The sequence below is a fragment of the Natator depressus genome, chromosome 12 (genome assembly GCF_965152275.1).
Source record: "Natator depressus isolate rNatDep1 chromosome 12, rNatDep2.hap1, whole genome shotgun sequence".
NCBI lineage: Eukaryota > Metazoa > Chordata > Testudines > Cheloniidae > Natator > Natator depressus.
Genome location: NC_134245.1, coordinates 21,751,141 through 21,773,991, shown reverse-complemented (window position 1 = coordinate 21,773,991; position 22,851 = coordinate 21,751,141). Strand labels below are relative to the sequence as shown.

The 22,851-nt window shown below is 38.8% G+C and overlaps 1 protein-coding gene across 11 annotated transcripts in view; it reads right to left on the bottom strand.

Annotated features, from left to right (window-relative positions):
• ZNF536 (zinc finger protein 536) overlaps positions 1 to 22,851 on the bottom strand; it is a 400,318-nt gene that overhangs the window by 118,780 nt on the left and 258,687 nt on the right. The window lies entirely within an intron of this gene.

Genomic DNA, 22,851 nt, shown 5'->3' with positions numbered 1-22,851 from the left:
GTGGTGATTCAAAGGTCACTTTGTATATGACTCCACAGACAGGGGCAGCAGTGAATGAAAATTAGGTTACATGTGATCAGCTTTATTATTAATCAGATGAAAATGGATTTTTAACATTTTTCTAATGAGCAACAGAGAAAGAAGAAAATACCATGAATAAAACTACAACAGGGAACAGCAAGACTAAAAATGCACTATGGGCATAACTAAACTAATGTGCATTAAATCTGAAATACTTAAATACTATCTCAAGAAATAAAATGCAGCTGCATGTTTCTGTGTCATAAATATACAGAAAACTGCAGAAATACATCCTCTAATTTATATTCTCAGTCCTTTGTTTATAACTAACTAATGAACTGATTTCTTCTTACAGTATATTATAGCAGCACCAGATAGCACCACCATGGTCGAGATTGTGTCAGAGTTTCCATTATAAATCCTGTTTTTCAGGGGTTTATAACTCAGCTGTAAAAATGCAGCCCAGGCTAAAACTTATTGTAAAAGGTCTCTGCCAGGAAGCACATCTATTTAACAAATTTCCCCCCCAAATGTCATTGGTCTATTCTAGGATTACATTAATGTAAATTATACAAATACTACAAATGTTTACTAGTTTAGGATTTTGCACTTGATAATTTTATAAAGAACCTCTGATTTTAAAAAAATGCACACACATTTATAATATAGTAAGCTAATATGCCTTTGCTCCACAAAAAGAAAGAGAAGTTAATAATTAACATTTTTAAATAGTCAAATGTTGATCCTGTAGGGAACAAATATGTAATACTTTTTGTTTTCATACACTGAAATATTTTCATGCTAAAAGCAACAGAGTGCCATGGAATTAGATTACCGAATATTTACCTTAGAGCCTACATGCTGGGAACAGACCTGCATCAGATATTTAAATCTCACATAAATAAAAGGTGAGGTAATATCTTTTATTGGACCAACTTCTGTTGGCGGAAGGAACAAGCTTTCGAGCAAGGACTTTTTAGTTAATCTCCCTAGGAGGAGCAGAAAAATGATGAAGAAGGATGTGCTAAGAAGCAAATCCAAGAACAGACATTTACAAAACAAAATTTGCAATGGGTCTCAAGCCTTTTAACCTTTGCAGTCATGTATTCTACTGTACATTACTTTTAAAAGTTCAGAACAAAGGCTGGCATTAAACTATCTGAAGTAGAGCAATTTGCAACTTTAGTGGATCATTATTAATATTATCATTTGCTGTGTTCTGTGGGTGGAAGGCACAGCTTTTGAGCTTCACAGAGCTCTTCCTCAAGTCTTCGGAAGAGCTCTGTGAAGCTCAAAAGCTTGTTCCTTTCACCAACAGAAGTTGGTCCAGTAAAAGAGATTATCTCACCCACCTTGTCTCTCTCATTAATGTTACTCAGTCTCAAAGGAACAACAGAAGAAAAAAAAACATATATCTTAAGTTACACAAGGAAAAAAGCACGGGTGAAAGTAACTGCTGGATTTGTAAGTTTTGTAAGGTTTGCATCCGATGAAGTGAGCTGTAGCTCACGAAAGCTTATGCTCAAATAAATTGGTTAGTCCCTAAGGTGCCACAAGTACTCCTTTTCTTTTTGCTAGGTTTGTAAGAGATCTTGGGACTGGTAAGAGATCATGGTTCCCTTTGGGCCTAATCCAAAGTCCACTGAAGTCAATGGGAATCTTTCCATTGACGTCAATGGCCTCTGGATCAGGGCCTTAGTGCACATAGCAGGGAATGAGCACATTTTATAGGTGACTGCAATGTCTCAAAAGCTATAACTCCTCCCCGAAAGCACTGTATTGGCCAAGAAGGTGGTCTGTCTCTCTCTGTCTCTCTCTTATCCCAGACTCAAGGTTAAATGCTACAATGGCTAATACAAGGGGAAAGGAGAAAGGTTAGTAATGAAGCACAGAAAACTCCAACCCAGAAGGGTAAGATCTGGGATTGGGGAGATGGCTGTAAAATCACACAATTTTCACTACAGCATCACAGCGTGACAGTAATGCCTGCCAAGCTCTTTCACATACTGTAGTTCCCTGTTTCTAACACTATATCATTAAGGGCACTATCGCAGCTCTAAGAGGAAGGGTCACGTGTGAGTGGTATCGGGGTACATGCACACACTCTTCTGGCAGTGGCACACAATGTATACAGGGTGATGGGTGAGTCACTCCTGAGCAGATCATCAGTACACTCAAAGGCTGTAGCATGCAATCCACTAATAGCCATGCTTCAGCTGACAGCAACTGCACTGGGGTGGATGACCATGTACCCCACCACATCCAGCCTCATTCCTTGTGCAGATGGTCTCTGTCCATGCCAGCCCACCCAACTCCCTGGCTGTCTGACTGCCTCCTGCATTTGTGGGCAAGGGAAGGGAAGAATTCCCTGCACTTTCATTCCTACTTCCTTATGCATTCAGGCAAGAGCAACCACAACATAGGCCTAAAGGGCTGTTTAAATAATATTGCTTAAACTACAGTAGAACTGCATTACAGTGGATATTCCATTCCCTTCTGCTATGGTAAGTGCATGACAGCAACTCATTTAAACAGACTAAGTAGTATTTACTTAAAAAAAATACAAGAAAAAAACAGAGAATAAATTTGCTGTAGCTTATATTAGACTGCATCCTGTCCTTATAGGGCATTCATGCAATGAGGTAATAGGTCTTTTCCATCTCTCACTATTATAATCCTCTAATTTGCCCTAGTAATGCTAGGAAAGAGATGCCACCCAGACAACATGCGATAGAGACAATCACCAAACAAGATGCAAGTAACAGTCACCAGCTGATAGTGTGAATATTAAAATGACCAATAGCAACAGGCCCAGCAATTGACAGCAACAATCAAAACACAGAGCAACTGCTATTGCCGGCAATGGGAATGTGCCAAAACAGCATCATTCTGAACCAAGACTGCATGGAGGCAAAGCTACCCATGACTTTCATGGCAGTTCTCTGGATGCATTGGTCACTGAGCCACTAAGAAAGATTTACCAAGTGAACATAAGCCACTGTACAAGATGACATAGGATGAAATCTACCCAGAAGCATAAGGGATGCCAAAACGGCAGAACTGTTATTGCAGGAGAAAGAGGAGTGGGCGTTTACGGAGACTCTGCACTTAGTGTGTGCTGGGAAGCTGGGCTCAGCACTGGCTCTGGTTGGTTTAATAATGTGAATAGGTTTTAGAAACATGCCAGTGGTGTGGTCTGAGGATTTGTAATTATGCAGATTCATGGCTACAGAGCTTGTATATGGGATGCATGGGGATCATGGTCCTTGTACCAGCCCAGCAGATGGAGTAATGGAAATAGAAAAGTTGCTGAGCTACCTCATGCCCTTACTGTAGGTTTAAGGGTACTTTTCATCCTACCAACTAACTGCCTGTATTTATGGTTTGCCCAAGAGGAGGAGAGGTAATTCTGCCCTCTTTGATTAGGGACATGTTAGTATCAAAAGGTTATGAAGGTCTGTTTTGTTAAGTATCTAAAGTCTGAACCTCTTTGGTCAAAGAAACTGGACAGGAAATCTTAAATATTTTTCTGGGTTATGTCAGAGGAAGAAATAGTGATAAATAGGTTTCTTTATGGTATAGCTACATTTGTGTTTCTGGTTTCAGAGGAAAGCGGGAAATACTGAAGCATACAGATAGTCTTGTAAAAGAAAAAGGTGAGAACTTACATTTTATATATATATTTTTCTTAAAGGTACAAAATGGGCATTTGGTTCCTATTTTCCGATTTGTTCATAGTTTATGTGAGGTAATCTTTACTACTGCCTGCAAAATCTACCCCTCTTTAATAATAGTTTATGTTTCTTTAAGAAAATACATAGACTCTGAAGAAAAATATAGAGCAGATGCCATAGTATTTCTGATTATTAAGCTAAATAGCCATGTAAAATGTGTATAGCATACTGGCACCAGTTCCTTCCATACTGAAGCTCGTTTGTGAAATTAGTTAATTAGGACGATTTTGTTTGGTTGGTGTGTTGGTTTTTTTATTTTGTTCGTTTGTTTTGTTTTGTTTTTTTTCAAACTTAGCTTGAATAAATTTGTGTTAAGCACAAGAACGAAGAATTTTGCTTTTCTTACCTAATTCTCTTATTTTAAATCCTCACATGTCTGTTGGTGCAGCACTGTACATTCTGGGTAGAAGGGCTTTATTAATAAAGCAAACATTTACAAAAATCTATTTTGTGAGGCAAAAATAAAATAAAATAAAATAAAATCCCCTATGCTTTCCCTGAGAATAATTGTCCATCATGGGTTAAGGTGAATAAACAGATTCTACAGTATAGTATAAGCTTCTTTTTTCCTTTAATAAATTAGCTGTGGGGGAAAAAGTATATGTAGGAGATATTCATAAGCAATGGTATATTTAATGATATCTTAAAAATATAGGTTTTTAACTCAATTTCTTAGCCCTTAACAACAAAGCGTGGCAAAAGACAGATGAAATTATGTTCTGACTGAGTACATGGAATAAACCCAATGGGAACTTCTGTATATAGTTATCAGTAGCACTGAAATATGCTTAGGAAAGCAACAAGTCTTTTGTTCTGTTGACAACGGTTATTATAATTAATTCATTTTGTGATTGGTACTTGCACTGACTGACAAGGTGTTATTTTACCTCAGTAAGAGTTAAAATGGTAATACCTACATACGAAATAACACTGTGAGCTTGCTATCACTCACTCGATAAAAGAAAAGCTCGTATTCAGAAATGCCTGCTCAGCTACTACTCTTAGAAATCCCAAATACTAGTTTGAGGCTTTTTTCCTCTCTACGAAAAGTTTTTGCTCTTGTACCTTTGCAAAGTTTTTGAAAAAACGTCTGATTGCCTGCATTCTGCTAAGGGAAAGACCAAAACAAACTCCCACATGATAATCAACAAAACACATCTATGGACAAGGCAAAAACCCTCAGAATTGTAAACTATTTGTTTTGCAATCACAGATATATTTACATTTCACCTCATTTCAGGTTACGTTTCTGTGGCCAAACTATTGCTCTTGGAGGGAGAAGTGCATTTCCCATTGACTTCGAAGGGAGATTACCCCCTGCATCCCCAGGCAGAATGTGATTTTAATCCCACTGAAACGCTGACTAGCACAGGCACAGGAAGAGAAGAGAGTTTAAAGGATTAGCAGAGTGATAGCAATAAAACCTTGTAGCAGGTTGTGAGAAAGACAAGTGCTAGCCATTCTAAGCCAAAAGGTTCCTACACCGACACTACCATTGGATTGGTGATGATGGCACTTAAACCCTGATCCGGCAACAAGCTACATGCAGGTGGGCCACTGCAAAGCCCCATTAACTTCAGTTGTGCTCCACAGAGGTCCAGGGATGAACCCATGCAAATGACCTAACAGGAATGGGTCTTTACTGTGCAAAATATTGTTATATTCACAGTGCCATGTAAACATTAACAAATCCTCACAACGTCCCTGTGAAGAAGGGAGGTTTTATTACCCATATTTTACTCCTGGGGAAATGGAGAGTTCAAGAGACTAGTCTAAGGGCACACAGTGAGTCAGAGTCAGAGCCAAAGCCGGATTTGGACTCAGAAATCCGTAACCCCCACTAGTAGAGACATTACATGGGGTCAGTGCAGATGCAGGTGTTGCTCTAAGCATTGGGGCAGGGAGCATCAGAAATACAATAACTTTTTCTTCTTTAAAAATGGAAGTAGTTGGAAGGGGACTCACATCTGGGGACAGAGAGTTACGACAGGAGGCTTCTTTTCATGGGTGGGAAAGAGAAAAAAAGTAGGGGAAATGAAGAAGCTGGCGGGCCCTGTCTTAACACCTTACATCTCTTCTGAGGCATGTAAAAGCTGCACTACCTGCCAGACTCAACCTACCAGATTATGCAGCCTGTAAAGAGGACAATGATGACAATTCTGAAACACTTGGTGACACTAGAGTAGGGCCTGAGTGACAAAGTCTGGTTACAGATCCAAACTTCCCCAGAGTTTCAAGGTATTCATATCAGCCAATTAGAGACACAGACCAGTAACAAAGTTTGAATCCTGATCAGAATATCATTCCCCCAGGCTCAGGAGTTTAAAAGTCTGCACTTTTATTTCTGGCCAATGACACAGCTTTACAGACTAACTGAACAGGAATGAGATGTTTCAGAGTAGCAGCCGTGTTAGTCTGTATTCGCAAAAAGAAAAGGAGTACTTGTGGCACCTTAGAGACTAACCAATTTATTTGAGCACAAGCTTTCGTGAGCTTCTTTGACAGAGGTATGCTCAATAAGCTCACGAAAGCTTGTGCTCAAATAAATTGGTTAGTCTCTAAGGTGCCACTAGTACTCCTTTTTTTTTTTTTGTGAACAGGAATGGGTGCTGTTGTTGAGCAGCAGATATTTACAGTGATGTAATCTCTTATGGGAGATGTAAGAAGCGTTAGATCATTTGATTTTCACCTTTTGCAGTAAAATCCAGCAAACCAATGAATGGTTGCAGTTCTGGCAAATGGCAAATACCTCATTAGATATGGACAGTTCTGCACATCTCTACCTTTTTTTATAAGTTAGCCTCACTAAAGCATTGACTTAACAGAGAATCATTATAAATCCCCATTTTGAATTGTTTTATTAGCTGTATTTATCACCTTCTCAAAATCAATTCTATATTTTTAAATTAAAACAGATGATTATTTGCACTGTAATCAATATTAGGACATTTCCCTTTTTTTAAAGGAAAAAACGGAATACAAAGAAATGTCCTTCTTTGGCTGCATCAGTCCAATTTCAATATAATTCAATATTTAATAAATATAATCCTCCGTGTCTGTGCAGGGAAACATCATAAAAAATGCAAAAGGTTTCATGATCTCCAATAACTTGTATGAAACAAAGTATTTCCTTATTCCTTCCATAAATACTATAGTCTTATGCTACTGGGGTATTTTTTCCCTATGTATTAGAGTTTGTTCTGAGTACGTTTAAGAAAAGAGGTTTGCATATTTAATTATTCTAAAAATAAAATGCTACCTATAATCTCAAAAAAATTAGCGTCTTTGTCTCTTTAAACTTCTGTGGCTTGATGTTTTTAAAAGGGCAAAAAAATAAAAACCTTATATAATACCAAATTTGTACATCTGTGGTTTCCCTCTGACTCCTGTAGGCACCATATGTTTTTAATTATCATAATAGCCTTAAAGAACCTGTTCAGTGGGAAACACATATGATCCTTTTATTACTGGTTTATAATTTAAACAGTTTTAACAGAAAAGGTCTGGCTATAAGGGACTGTCGGGCACAAAGGTCTAAAAACCCTGTTATTGACCTCTGAAAGCATGAGTTCAAATCCCACCCACTGAGGTGGGACCTAGCTCTCCCTTCTTTGACAGAGGTAATTGGTCACATGTGAAATGGCTCTGTAGGACTTTAAAATACAATCTCCAATCTGAAATGACTCAGTCTTTCAGTCAGAGACTGACAAAATGAGAGCAAGGTCTATAAATATTATCATACAACTGATCTACGTTTTCTTCTCCTGGGCTAAAATTATGTGACTGATACTATAAGCAAGGCATCACGAAAGTCAGAAGCCAAAAATTTCACCAATACTCATTAGCTGTTGCCCTTTTAAATTCACAGTTTTGTCCTTTATGCAAATGTGAGATTCAAGAACATCCCATACACCAGTCCACTGAAAATGGTTGGATATTCTGAGGTTGAAATTAAAATTAACAAATTCAATTCACTCCTGATTCTGGACATCTAAACACATAATCAGTTTGCTAATATTATTAATTATCATTCAAGCGACAACCTTTGACATTGGCATGCTCCCACAACTTCCCGACTCCAATCACTCAAACAGAAAATCATTGGCATGAAAAGCGACAGCCCTAATGAACAGAATTACAAATAAGGAGTCACGAAACATACAATGGGGAGTGGGCAAAATTTCCCCCCTTTCAGAGAAAAAACAGAAACTCATAGAAAAGTTAACTGCCTGACCCAAGTTAAAATTCTGTATCCATCACAACTTCAACACCAAAGCAGAAAATCTACATCCTAAACAAAGACATAAAGGGGAAACATTTAGCCGCATTAAGGTTAGAAATCTTAGCCAGTCTAGAACCAGACAGACAGAATATTTACTAGAACATCAGTTTTAAACGTTTACAAGTCAGGAAATTTAGAGTTAAGATTGCACAAATATGTTCAGAATAGGTTTGCGGAACCACAACTCCAAATTTTCTGAGATTAAACTTTTAGAGTTTGTAATTACAATGTTCTGATGAGGTTATTTTTCTGTGAGGAATGTAGGCCTGATCCAAAGCTTTCCCTCTGACTCTAATGGGCTTTGCATGGGGTGTTATATTGCCCAACCTTAACTTTAGCTCAATTAAGGCTCAGATCATCCAATTCATGGAGAAGCTCATGCAAGGGAAACAGCAGGGGGGGAATTTTCCCAGCACTATTCCCTTTGGTATGGGGGGCTTAAGGGGCTGGGGAACAGCAATACTGCATCCTATCCCAAATCTGCAGGTCTGGTGATCTCTGTGGAACTGAAGAGCTTTATGCAAAGCCAGAACAGGCCCCTCTTTCTCCGGCAAGGTGGCTCCTGCCCATAGTCAGCTTTCCTTTGGTGGATCAGTTGCAGCCACAACGGAGACCCACGGGGAGGTAACAGAGCTGCTAGCTGTATTACCTCCTTAACAGATTTTTGCATGGAAATCCAGGCACAGAGGAGGAAGCAGAGCCATAAAGACAGTATCTCTCCTGCTCCATTACTTCTCATCCTAGCCACATGGATCTCACTTCTCATGGAGCCTCATCAGATGTGTATCACACAAGATAATCAAAAGAGATGGATATACAATGCCATGAATGCTCCATTTTCCACCCTGGCCTCCTGCCTTCTCTATGGAAACTCAAAGATCCAAATCTAGATCAGGAGGGCACAATTTTGATTATTTAGTATGATGGGAATATAGCTTAAATATTTGACATCAAACACATAGCCATTTGCTTCTATTGTACCTTACAACTAATTAGTGTGGCAATGCCTGAGATAGAGGATCAAATTACCCTCTGTGGACTTTCTGGGACATCATAATTTCTCAGCAGACTCTCACATACACAGCTCTTTGCTCATTCTCTTTTGTTTAAGAAGTTCTGCAAAGAATTGGGTTGTATAAAGAGTTCAGTGTGGAATTCTGTGTTGCAGAAATCCACATTTTCCAACCTTACCACTAGAGCGCCTAAGTTCCTTCAACAGGAGTTATATGACTCTCAGAGTTTAGAAGCTCTAATGTGGGACTTGCATGCTCTGTAAGGGCAGCCACAAATGGTATTTCATCTCCCAAGACTTCCATTTTCAGAAATTCAGTTTTTGCTGTCCCCAAAATTTATATTCCCGATCTTAAAAAAAGTGAACCCTGTATACTAATTTGCACTAATAAATGAATAAAACAAATTTACAAAAGTGAAAAACCATCTCTCAAAATGCATTTTTCAATTAGCCTCAAATTGTCTCCCTCCCGCCACCCACGAATTCTCCTCTGAGTAGAGACCACATGTGAGCTATTTCATAAAGACAATTTGTTGAGAAAGGGAGCGTGTGCATGCACACTAAGGCTTGTAGGACCCAAGCAAAAGCCCACCGACATCCGCATGGGAGTCTTTGTAGTGACCTCAGTGGGTTTTGGATCAAGCCCATACTACATAAGGAGCGACAGCCTTAGATTAGCTACATAGTCGCTAGCATGGCTCAATACTGAGGCACAAGGTTCCCCCAGACATAGGATATTTATTCTGTGTTTTCCTTAAATCTAGGTTTCTGGGTCCAATTTTCTAGTTGGGCAAGAGAGGGTGGATTATGAAAGAAATGCTTTCTGCCAGCATTAAACTCTCAAATTTGGAGCTGAAACCACACACATTTGTTTTCTTTTGTTTTTCATAAATCCAGTGAAAACCTGGGTTTCCCATTGATTCCCACAGGTTTGCTGGCATTATGAATACTTTTGTGTGCTCTACAGTATAGAGAAGCAAGAGACAGATTGTAGGTAAACTTGAACTGGTAGGTGTGCTGAACTCTTGATACGGAGTTAAAACTAGGAAAACACCAGAAGCTGCCACCTAGCCATGATGGCCAGTTATGATCTCCCAACAGAAACAGACCATTATTCAGAGGGCATTCCCACATTGGTTAGGTGTTTGTGCTGATCCTGCTATACACAAATCATATCACCGTTTAGTCAAAGGGTTCTCTGAGAACACACAACAGAAGAAAGAATTGACTTGATCCACCAGAAATCATACCATAGCAATATGAGGGGTACATAAGACCCTTGCTTACATGCAACTGAAATGTTAAGACCAACCAATTAGAAGTTAGTCCAATCACTCCTCATCCCCACTTCTAAGTGCAAAGCCAAATGCTTCTTTCTTTCCTCCCTCTTCCTCTCCCATAAATCACTCAAGCAATCAAATCATCTATAACAGAAATCTCCAGTCTGGACATGAGATCTCTTTCCTTCTCTATTTAAGGATCCCCCCATTATTAAAAGGATCCTCTAAACTTCCAAAAAGGGGATAACAATACTGCTGTGATCCTATCTGCATGCAGCAATGGGACTGTAATGCATAAAGCATAAAACACCAAATTTCCACAGACAGCATCTGTCTTATTACAAACAATGGACCATTATCTTGTAAATAATTCTGATTAAGCTGCAGCATTTTCCCCACACAAACGGTAGGGGAACAGAGGGGGAGGATTTTTCTAGTGGGTGCACCAGTTCTCTCCTTCCCCAGCACCACCACTCAGTTTTTTATTCAGCTGATTGGACCCCCCTTCCTATTCCCCATGGTTTGGTTTTCATGTTCTGACCTTATCCTGCTGTCAATCATTTCTGCAAATAAAGAGGGAGCCGTCATGTTAATAGGATTCCCACCTCTATCCTTTGGGAAAGCTTCTCTATGTTAATTTTTTTCTTCCCAATGTACAGTTATATAACGATTAGTGAACAAACCCAATAAGCCCTTTCGTTTTCAAACTGCTCTCTCCATAGGGGATTGGTAATGGGATATAGAGCCTTTCACCTCTATGTTGCCAGCTTGAATCCTGTGCTGTGACCTATGGGTGTTGCCATCTGATGGCTGCTTGACAGCCCACGTGTAATGAGTTTGGTGGCAGGTGCATAGGTGTCCTCAGAAAAAACAAGCATGCACAACAGTTGGCAAAAATTGTCCCCCTTCTTCCTGTTCTCAACAGAGAGGTCAAGGATTAAATGGTAATGGAAGTCTGAATGATCATCTCCCTCTAGCTGTGGTCCCCTCAAGGTCAGGTGTGAGGCATATTAGTGGGCAGCATAGGGAAGCTTGAACTGCTGTTGCCATTGTTCCACCTGTCCAGTGGAATAATCGCGGACTTCAGTCTCAAGGACAGAATCTGGCGCATTCAACCAGCAATCAATTTGCCAGGGGATGATGTAAAGGGATTTAAAAACCAAACAAAGCACAGAGATTAGAAAATGGTTAGTCATACAAATGGTCGCGTTAAATAAAACCCAAATAAGACTTACATGGTCCCCTGTCCTAGGGTTCATAAATCCATATACATGGCAGCTGTGTATTGGAGAGGGTCCTGGAGTAAGTCTGACTTTGGTCTTTAATTTATCCATTTCAATGCAGAAACCTTTTTTAATGCATCTGTTTTGATAAATGTCACATCTCTCCACAGCTACTGTGTGTTCTGGGTTTTCTCCTAACTTCCCTTATTATACATGTGAAATGTTCTGGATCAAATGAACTTTTTGGTTTTAGAAAAGCAGAATGAACTAATTAATCTAGAATAGACAAAATCTGATGAAAAGCAGGCAACTGAAATTTTAAACTACAAACATAGTATGATTTGAATTCTCTACCAATAAAAACATCCCGCAGATACATCATCTATGAAAACCTACAGGTTGTGCTTAATGGCCATAGAACTTTGAAAGTATTATTTCAGCCACCCAAAGGTCACAGCTAGTTCCAGGAATCCAAGAGAATATTAAGGATAACATCGAGAGTGAAAAGGAGAGGATGCTGGGAACATTGAACACATGAATTAAACAGGAATGACAGCATAAGTTGTGCTAGATCTTCAGCCCTAATGAAAGCCCCTTTGTTCTGATCTGGTGGCATAAAGTGTCCGTAAAGTTGCTCTACAAGGGCAGTTGATGATTCCCCTTTGGCAGGGGAATCCCTGGGTTGTATAGAACAATATGCCCTCCCACTTGCCACAGCCTTGGCATAGCAGATGGACTGAGGGCATTGCCAGAGGGATGGAGCATTCTGGTAATGCCCAGAATGGGAATGGGAGGCTGTTAGCAACTGGTACAAGTTAGAGCAGTCCCAAGATCCAAAATCATGGATTTGGCTGTAATACAGACTCCGGTGGGAGCTGGAGCCCTGGGGGATTTCAAAGCTGGGGAGTGATCAAGTCCTTTTGGAGGTCAGTGGCATGAGCACTTCACCTTCTGTAAGAGTCATAGAATATACCCCTCTTTAGTGAGCGACAATTTTCCATCTGATCCACAGCATAGCATTCTATTTTCTACTCCACTGTTGGTCTGAGCACAAAACAATGGATGGTCCATGCAGGAACGACTAAAAAACATGCACCAGAGAAACACACTGTGGATCACAGAAGATCTGCTTAAAGAAACTCATTCCCCTATATTTCACTGTGAGGATGCTGTAAGGAGTTAGTTAGGGTCTGGGTGTAAATCACTGAGGTTGGGGGTGAAGTTCAGAAACACCTATTTTTAAATGCATATGATCCTGTCAGCAGAATCTTATTACGGGGAAAATCTTAAACCAGTGTTTGATGTCCAGCATACTGATCTATCACCTTCTGTTCTCATGTGTCTGGAAAGTATCTGAAGTCTGCGATCTTTGTTCTTAGTGTGAAGAATATTTCCTTTACCTTGTTTCTTGTATAATGCAGAGTGCTCTTATTTTCCTCCTCCACTACGCGGTTGTAAATAAACCTTATTCCCGTTTATTTATGACCAGTGAGTGTGCTGCTGAATTAAAAGGTATCAAAGGTTACTGTAATCATGAAAGATCCACCTTCAGGGAATGTTAAATTCAGACAAGTGTAACAGGAGTGTTGTAGGGAAGAGTATCCAGACCAGGAACATGTATTTAAATCAAATAGACACTGATGGTGGCAGACTGCAAAAATCTTCTCCTACCAAGCCAAGCTAGTACAGTAGTGATGGGTGAGGTCTGTGACCATGATTTTTGGTGCTTCTGCTCCCCCTCCGCCGGTTCATCATGAAGATAAAGTTCATGAAAATTTCTCTTTTTAACCCCTGCTTTTGAGAACCCCATTAGAATACTAAATCCTACAGTTGAGGTGGACTGGATGGCATCTTCTACTCTTGCTACTGTTGCTCTAACCACCCTAAGAGGTCTCAAATTGGCTTTTATCAGTCTGGTTTATGTTTTGTCAATAACGGAAACACACTGGGATTGAAATCCTTCCCAGCAGCTAACCAGTAGTCTACTGTCTTGCTACAGGAAATGACCGTTCCTTTCAAACTTAGCATTAGACAAACTCCAGAGATAGTCAGTGGTATAATCCAACAAACATGATCATATCTTGGAAATATTAGTACAAAGGCCCATACCTAGTATCGCTTTGGAAAAGCCAAAACAATTGTTTACTGAGAAATGTTTCTTTTCTACATATGACTCATCAACCCTTGAAAAAAACAGGATTTCTTTAATAATACGAGTACTGACACAGCCTTCACTAACGTGGTGTGACTGCAGCTGTATAATTATAACTTTAGATTTGATGTTTTGGACCTTAGGTTATGATGTGCAGACAAATGTTCCATTGTATTGCAGAGAATTTTTCTCTTTAGTCATATTACCCACAGGACAATAAGGAGTACATTCTCAGATCGATGCATAGAAATTTAAGCATGTAACACCCAGTAGTATCACACATGACTATACCCCTGTGGGCGTCGAGTAGGTTCATCATTGCCTATACCATTTTTTTTTTTTGAGAAGTACGATCCAAATAAAAGGAAGAAAGATCTCACACTGAGGAGGGATAAATGTTACAGTTGTCTCACAAATGCCGTAGTATTTCTAGCGGTTCCAAAATAGTATAATTGTCTTACTGCTCAACTACAGATTTTTCTCAGTACAACTCAGAACACTAAAATGTCAGGTCCTGACTCATGGTGTTTTGGTGAATAAATAAAAAGCACCAATATGTTATTCAAAACTGACAGCTTTAGTGAAGATGTGCCATTGGGAGAAGAAAATATATAGGCTTGGTTATATTTGTCCCTTACTTCCGGTGAGTCTTAAGTGGTGTATTAAATAAAAGATATCCTCCTAGGGGTCCAGTTCTACCAATACTTAATACCAGGCCTTACACCTACTACTAGCAGTAATGCCATTTATTCCACTGGAACTACATGAGTACTATACCCAGTGTTTGCAGTATCAGGCCCATTTATTGCTTACTTGTCATCCTGTGCTTTCTTTGTATCCTGAATAGGATCTCCTGTGAGTCTATGGTGGCAGGGCTGGTTAAAGACTTTTACTACGCGCTCTTTGTGGGGGAAACAATTTGGTTGGCTTGCATTCACCCAAACCTAGCTAGCTAGGTAGGTACTTTTAAAAAACTGCGCAGTGTGAGATGCTTATTAATAAATGGTATCTACTGAAAGACAAAACAAGATTAAATAAGAAGGATGGTTGGTATAGACCTGTATACTCAGAGTATTCAATAGATTTTGTACATAAAGGGCCTGTAGTCCTCAGTGAAGCCAAATTCCCAATGACTTCAACTTCAGGACTGGACCCAATTGCCACAAATACAGTAGTTAGTCCCGCTCAAAGGTGCAGCCCACTAATTTATCTGTAATCTATCTATAAAGGTCATGAGCCTGATTTTTTTTCTTACTTACACCCTGTGATACTCTTGAGTAATTCCACTGGCTTCAATGGAACGACTCCTAGTTCACACCAGTGTAATTAAAAGGAGAATTATGCCCCTCATTCCCTGAAAATCCTCTTTCACGGAAGGGCCAAATGTAAATGCACTGTTTATATATTTAACCAAACATTGCATTGTTCTCATGACAGATGACTAAAGGGGGAAATCTTGCCAACTCATCACTTAAAAATTGATTTTGGCCTTTTCTTTAAGTTTATTTATTAAAAATGCAACAAGTTGCTTTGTAGAGTTTGCCTCTTAAAGCATATAAATGGTGGATTCTATTAATCTTCCAACAGATAAACCAATTTCTTAGAGTTATGTTGTAGACTGAATTAACAAAATGACTCAAAACTGCACTAATGGTTAAGAGCTTTTTTTTTATTAGCAACACTGAGATAAGTTATTGAAGCATTTTTTAGTATTGTTTTACATTCCATTCAAAAGTGACCTAACTTGTAACTCCATATACATTTAAAGATATAGTGTGACACTTACTCAGAAAGCAACAATTATTAAAACTTACATGCTTTCATTACTAGGAACCTTAATATATTTTCTAATTACTTCCAACAATACTCTATTCCAAAGCACATGATAACCCAGTAGAAGTTTACACATTTTGCTTCAATCACAGGTTTTAAATTGTGGGTGTCAGAGTGCTGTTCATTGAATTTTACTGTCATTTCTTGGTTAATATTGGACAACCTGGCACAATATATTAAACTGGAAATATTGCTTAAAGAATATGAAAGAGATAACTACCGTAATTTTTTCCCTGCTAATGCAAAATACAGGACCATTAAAAACTCAAGTAGAAGTGATAATAAATAACCTTAACAATTTTAAGGGAACTTTCACTTATACTAAAATCCATTCCTTAGGCTTACTAAATATATAAATAACTAAACATATTATAAACCTCTATTTTGAGGTTACTGTGATGATTTGTTGTACATTGTAAGTGTGTTGTGTATACGTATATTAATGCCTTCACTTAAGAATATCTGTTTAATAAACATAGGTATATAAATTTTTCTTTTGCTGAAATAATTAACAAACCACACAATTAAATTTATCCCAGGTCCTATAATTATCTGGGAACATCAGATAAAAAAAAAAGCAATTCCAGCTTCGAAGTATTGTAAACAACAAGGCCTCACCTGTGAGAGAACATTCTAAATTACACAGATTTCAAAGAAGAATTTGGCTATTTATTTCTGAAAGCCAGTAAAATAAAATTACAATGGCTGTCAGACTAAAGTCAGCCTTATATGAGAAATTATTTGTACATTTAGTTCTGACTTAAGTAAGGATGTTTAAACTGTTAGTGCAAGTATATGAGTAGCTATGGGAGATACTGTATATCAGATCTCAGAACATACAAACATGAGCCAAAACCCAGATCAGAATATCTTCAAACTTCGGGAAGGTCTGGGAACAGTTCTAACCTTTTTGGCTCATTCCAGTCTCTAGATTTAAATAATAGCCAAAAATATTCAATAATTCTAATTTAAATTAAACCTGGGCATTACAAATACCATAAAAATACACAGTTCAGAAGTTGAAACTCAGGGTAAATTCATACAACTCTAATCTTATATCATTATCGTGACTATGCCTTTCTATACTAGGGTTTGCACTGCTGAACGCGGCCTCTCATGGCTGAAACTGGAGCAAATACCCTAGCGTAGACAAGGCCTCCTTTTGCAAACACCTGTCTCCCTTTCAGATCCAAATCCAGTGAGACACTGAATGCCCTTAACCTCTACTGGGAATAGAGGGCACTCAGAACCTCTCAGCAATATCAGATATTGTAGGGGTTAATTATCTACTATGCAGGTGCGTGATGGGGTGGAGGAGGATACCATAGTATGAAAAAATTAAGACATTAAAAGTGTGCATCATCAAACATTATAATATTAGTGCCCATCTTACCACCAAGCTGGGTTCTAATGTTACACACTGTGATAAAATTAAATGATAATATGAATATAACAATGAAATGTAAAAGCCAAACAAACATAAGACCTGATCCTGGTATCCTTAATCATGCAAGCAGTCCCACTAACTGAGAATAAGGGATGCAACACTGGGTCCTTAGCTTCTGCTTAAGAAGTCACTGTTGATTCAGACAGTAGCTTTTCAAGCCAAAAATATGCAGCAAAAGGAAAGTAACATAAACAAGGCTAAATGTCAACACTGTTTGCAGACTTACAGACACCATCCATTTGTTTGTGCTGAAATGACTAGCGAACCATTTGGCAAATACAATGCTATTCACAGACCAGCCCTGTTATCCAGCAGTGCAAACTTCACTGGATCACTGGCATTCCCAGTTAATTAAAAAAAGGAAGAAAGCCATATGAGTTTGGTTTGATATTGCCATGCAAATGGCAATGCATCGTCCATAAATGCAGCTGAAACCTAATACTGAAGGTCCAGGTTCTGATCTCACTTACACTGGTGTAAATCAAGAGTAAATTCAGAAATGTCAGTAGACACACACTAGTGTAAGATCCAGTTCTGAGATCAGAATCAGGTCTGGAAAATCTTGACTGAAAAGTGAATTAAATAGTTTCAAAAACTCTCCAACTGATAAAGAAGCCAAAATAAATACTTTATGTGTTTCTATAGTGGCTAAAGAAGAAAAGAATACTCTGTCTCTGGTTACTCTTAACACTGCAGCTCCAAGCAAATTTTTGTGGTACCTTGCACTAAATTAAATGCATTACAAGATATTGCAAATGGACATGCATACTACAGTTTCCTGCGCTAAAACTGAACTTATTACTCACAGCTGTCCAAAACATTGGAACTTTTCAGATTTTTTTTGTTTCTGTCTAAAACGGGTTTAATTGTACAAACGAGCCACAATAAGGATTAAGTTAAAGTTAGCACAAGCAAAACAATTAAAGCTACCGTTGTGTGTACTATATTTGTTAGTTATATCACTATAGAGTTTCGAAGGTGTTAGTTGGGGTTAAAATCTTGTTGGTTTTGACTCCTGAGGGAACAGGCATTTAGTCTGACTAAATCCATCTACTAAAATATCAGGGTAATGTACTATAATTATGTGTCAATAAAGCAATAATAATAAGACATTAACTATCTTCCTCTAACGCTGTTGGAGAAAAGCTAAGATTCTGCTCTTTCAGGGACCAAGCCTGGGTGGGGTACCTCCAGACTTCAAGGGAAGCTGAAGTTTCTCAGCATTTTGCAGAATCAGACCCTAAAGGACTGCTTACATACAAAACCAAGGATCTCTCCAATTTTCACTTAGGGACAAAAAAGATGATTGGGCGGAGCCAGTGCAGGGGACGCAGCACCAAATGGAGTGGAACAGGAGAGCTTGGGGAAGCGAATTAGATTTATTAGAACATGGAATTGACATCGATATGTGTAAGTTCTATATCACTATTGCATTAAACAACCAACTGATGCTAAGTACTGTCTCTGTCCAATAGTGTGGAAGACTACTAGCTGTTCTTTGAAAGCTTAAATGCAGTCCAAGTGTAAATGGAAAGTACAGATTTTTTTTTTGGTCAGAGTCATAGAGTTTAACACCAGGAGGGACCATCTAGTCTGACCTCCTATACCTCACAGGGCACCAACACCACCCAGTACCCAGGGCCGGCTCCAGGCACCAGCGAACCAAGCAGGTGCCTGGGGCGGCAAATGTAAAGGGGAGGCAGGATGTCGGGCTCTGGGGCAGCAATCCGCCCTCGGCGGTGGCGGGAATTTGGTGGCCGCTCCATCAGAGCTCGTTTTGTGCTTGGCAGCAATTCGGCAGAGGGGACGCGACTCTTCTTCGGTCGCCGGCGGCAATTTGGCGGCCGCATCATCACTCCACCTCCATGTTTGGCGGCAAAGGTTTTTGGTTTTTTTTTGCTGCTTGGGGTGGCAAAAATGCTGGAGCCGGCCCTGCCAGTACCTGCACACTAACCCCAACAACCAAAATTAGATCAAAGTATTCCAGCCCACAGAACACTAGTCTGTTATGCGCCATAGGCAGAGAATAGGAGGGACTGAGGTGCACCAGTGCCTGAGGCCTCCAGAATGACAGGGAAATGATTAAGTGAGATATACCCAGATAATCCTGGCAAGTGACCCACACATACACGCTGCAGAGAAAAATGAAAAAAACCTCATCACTACCAATCTGGCCAGGGGGGGAATTCCTTCCCGATCCCACATATTGTGACCCGTTAGAGTTTAACACCAGGAGGGATCATCTAGTCTGATGGGAGTAAGCACCTGAGGGACAGAGAATGCTTGGTACCACCTCAGAGCACTGGCCCATCCCACCCAGTATCCTATCTCCAGCTGTAGCCAACCCTGATGCTTCAGAGGAAGGAGATAAAAAGTACCTCCCAGAGTAGAATGAGGGGAAACAACCCTTTCTGATTCCTTAAGACACAAAGCAAAAAATACTAAACAAGGTCATATCAGAAAATAAATCCTGTACAAATCAAGTATAAATTAGTGACTCAGAACAGGAGATAGAACAATGTTATGACAAGAAAACTAAAAGTACATGGAAAGGTAGGTAGTGAAATGGATGAGGCCTAAATGGAAAGAAATATTGATTGTCTAGTCCTATAGTAATAGGATAGGGACAGACCACGCCCCCATCAATATCCAAATGGAAACAGAGATTTCAAGGTGCAAAAATATGGATATTCCGACTGAGTAAACCTTAAGAGACAGAAGCCTTTTCATGACACAAAATCATCACTTTTTATACTTTCCCCAAGTGAAATGAATACTATCAACAGCTAAACGGGGTGCTACAAATCAGTTGCTAGATGTACAGGCAGGCCCACATTCCTGAATAATATGAGGTATCAGAAACCATCTAATTCAGCTCATGGAAATATCCACTCAAGGTTCCAATACTAAATTCGGTGAAGTTAAAGAAGGTCAGGAGCACTTAAAAATAGTTCTAGCTGCATCAAAAATGTGGTCATACCTCCCTCTCTTCTGCTCCTCATCCAGCCATGGTAAGTAAAGGAAAATATTAAAAATGTCTGTAAGTATTTTATTAAGTAAACTTCTTGATGTGGAAAATGTAAATATTCTGTATATTACATAAAATAATAATACTTTACGTTGGTGTAGTGCCTTCTATTCAAGTGTCCCAAAGCATTTTACAAGCATGAATGAATTATGCTTCACATCATCATTATATCCATTTTTTACATGAGGAAACTGAGGCACAGCCAGATTAAGTGACTTGCCAAGGTCACATAGCAAGCTGGTGGCAGAGTGAGGAATAAAAATTAGATTTTCAGATGCTTACTCCTATGCTTTAACCACAAAGCCATAATTCCAAAGCAAAATCTGCTGAAAGTTGAGGATGACCTTATGGATCTCTGAAAACCAAAGCTGCTTTCCTGAATCCAGAAATCTAACTTAACAAGTGTGCCAATGGGAAAAGTGATCTTAACTAATTCAGACAAAGATATTATTTTATTTCAGTTATTAGAAAAAAATCTGTTCTGACTCTGGAAAGAACAATAGTCTTGTCTCAGCAATCACACAGGGAAAAAAACAATTGTGCAAGGATTGGATCAAAGAAATGTCCTCCTAATGCTCTCTCTCCTAGGATATTCCTGATGTCCACATGGTGGTAACTTGCACATCATCAGATGTGGAAAGGGGCCAACTTTGTACAATCTCTATGGGCCCCCAGAATACAAAGCACAGGCCTAAGCACAAGAGTGATGCCCTGATAACAGATTTGGGTCTCTGCCTCTAGCTTTCTGATTGCTGAGACAATAAAAAAGACAGAGATGGCCCATTATTGAGGTGGCGGTCTTCATCCAAGTGGAAGGCTAAAGCAAATAAATTCACAGAGGGTGCCTGCTGATTAATCTGCAAGTGCAGAAGCATCAGGTGAGACTCCCCACGCTAACACTCACAGATGGAGCACGATTTACAGTACAAAATGTCATAGAGAAAATGAAAACACAAGACAGAAGTCGTTACTGGGTGGTGTCTAATCTAACCAAATAAATAAGTAATTATCACCACTGGGCTTGTTGATCCTGGTCCTCTTCTGTTAAGAGGTATATAGATGTTTTAAATAATATATTAAAATATTCAACATTTTAGTCATGTTCTGCAAATACACAGTAGAAATGTCAGCTAAGAATTTTAAAATGCTATTTTTGGAGAGGGGAGAAAAGAGGACTTGCATTGCATTTTTAGTACACAAAATAGCTTACAAAATAGAATAGACAAGCTTATGTTGTGTTGCTTTTTTTCCTTATGCCTCAAATTAAATGCAGGATCACTGGGCAGAGCTTGGGAGTCAGTCTTTAAACTCTCTAACTCAGCAACTCATAATATACCTAGTGAATTGACTGAAAATGGAAAAAACTAACAGAAATAATATTACCTCATTTCAATAATATTAGGGTTGGGGTTTGTTTGTTTTTTTTGGTGTGTGTGTGTTAATTGTTTTCCTGTGGCTGGATTCTTGCTGGTAAGCAGATTCCTATAGGTAGTGTGAAAGGGTAAAATGCATGTTATTTTTAACACTGCAACTAAATGGAGGAGCTGGAAAAAGTTTGGTGTGTCTTTTAATTTTTCTATTTTTAAAATTATGATTTCTTTGTCTTGTTTTTATTTATGACTATGAAACTGGTGAATTATATTCCTCACATCGAAATGAAAATGGGAAGTAGGGCTTTATGAACCACATAACCAAAGCTACTGCCAGTATTTTTCAAATTGTCAGAAATCCGCTTGGTGATTTCTGACAATCTGGAATCATTTCCAACTCTCTAGTTATCTTTTTGTTAATCAGGAAAAATAACTGTACCAACTGAGGCCCAGAGCTCCTGCAAACACTTGCTCATGTGCCTAACATAAAGTACGTTTAGTCCCATTGAAGCTAAAGTTAAGCAAGGGCCACAAGTGTTTACAGAATCCGGGGCTAAATTTTGAGTTGTCCTAACTTTATTAATCTGGGCTACTGTTTATTTTATCCTGCTAAACAATGGAAAGGAAGTAAATCTTGTCGTGAACACTCATCTGTGATTGAGAGTTTTATTTTTGATTAGTTTGAAGGTATAGTGAAACAACATTACTCCAATTCATTTCTGATTGGAAATATAACAGAGGTCTGCCTTCCTTCGCTGACACTGCTTTTTGAAAAAGACACAGATTTTTAAAGGGATTACATATTACAGTGTTATTCTGCCAGAACTATGCTTACAGAATAGAATAGTAGACAAATAAAAAGCTGTTATACTCTCCCCACGATTGTAACTTTTCATTTGTGGCAAACAGACTATATGAGCTGAGAAAGAAAAACTCCAATTTAGTAACTCAGATAAAGAAGAATAAGAGCTTCTTTCTTTTTCTTTCTTAATATTACCTACTGGCATAATTCTATTTAGGTAATACATAACTTGTACAACCTCCAGTTAGAACAGTGAAAATATAGTTACTTAACCTCTGAAAATAGTCAAAGATCACAGCTATATGTTTCATACTGAAACAAGTCACAAAAATGGCAAAGTGGGGTAGGAGGGAACAAATGTTAGGTTCCTGACTACAAATAGGAGCATTCCATTCACTTGGCATTTGATTTGGTTAGTGTTGTGTGAATTTAATATACCCTAATTCAGTATAAAGAAAAAAGTAGGAGAAAGCAAGGTTGGCTTGGCAAAGCATCCAGCGTTTTTCTTAAATTTTTATAAAATCAAATACTGAAAAGTTTGCAAGTTACCATGTTATTTTTTTTAAAAAAAAACTCTCCCCCTCTGAATAAATGGAAGCAGTAAATGTCCCCTGCACATGCCACTAGCACAGTCTATATTTGCTGCTACTCTAATTTAAAAACAATG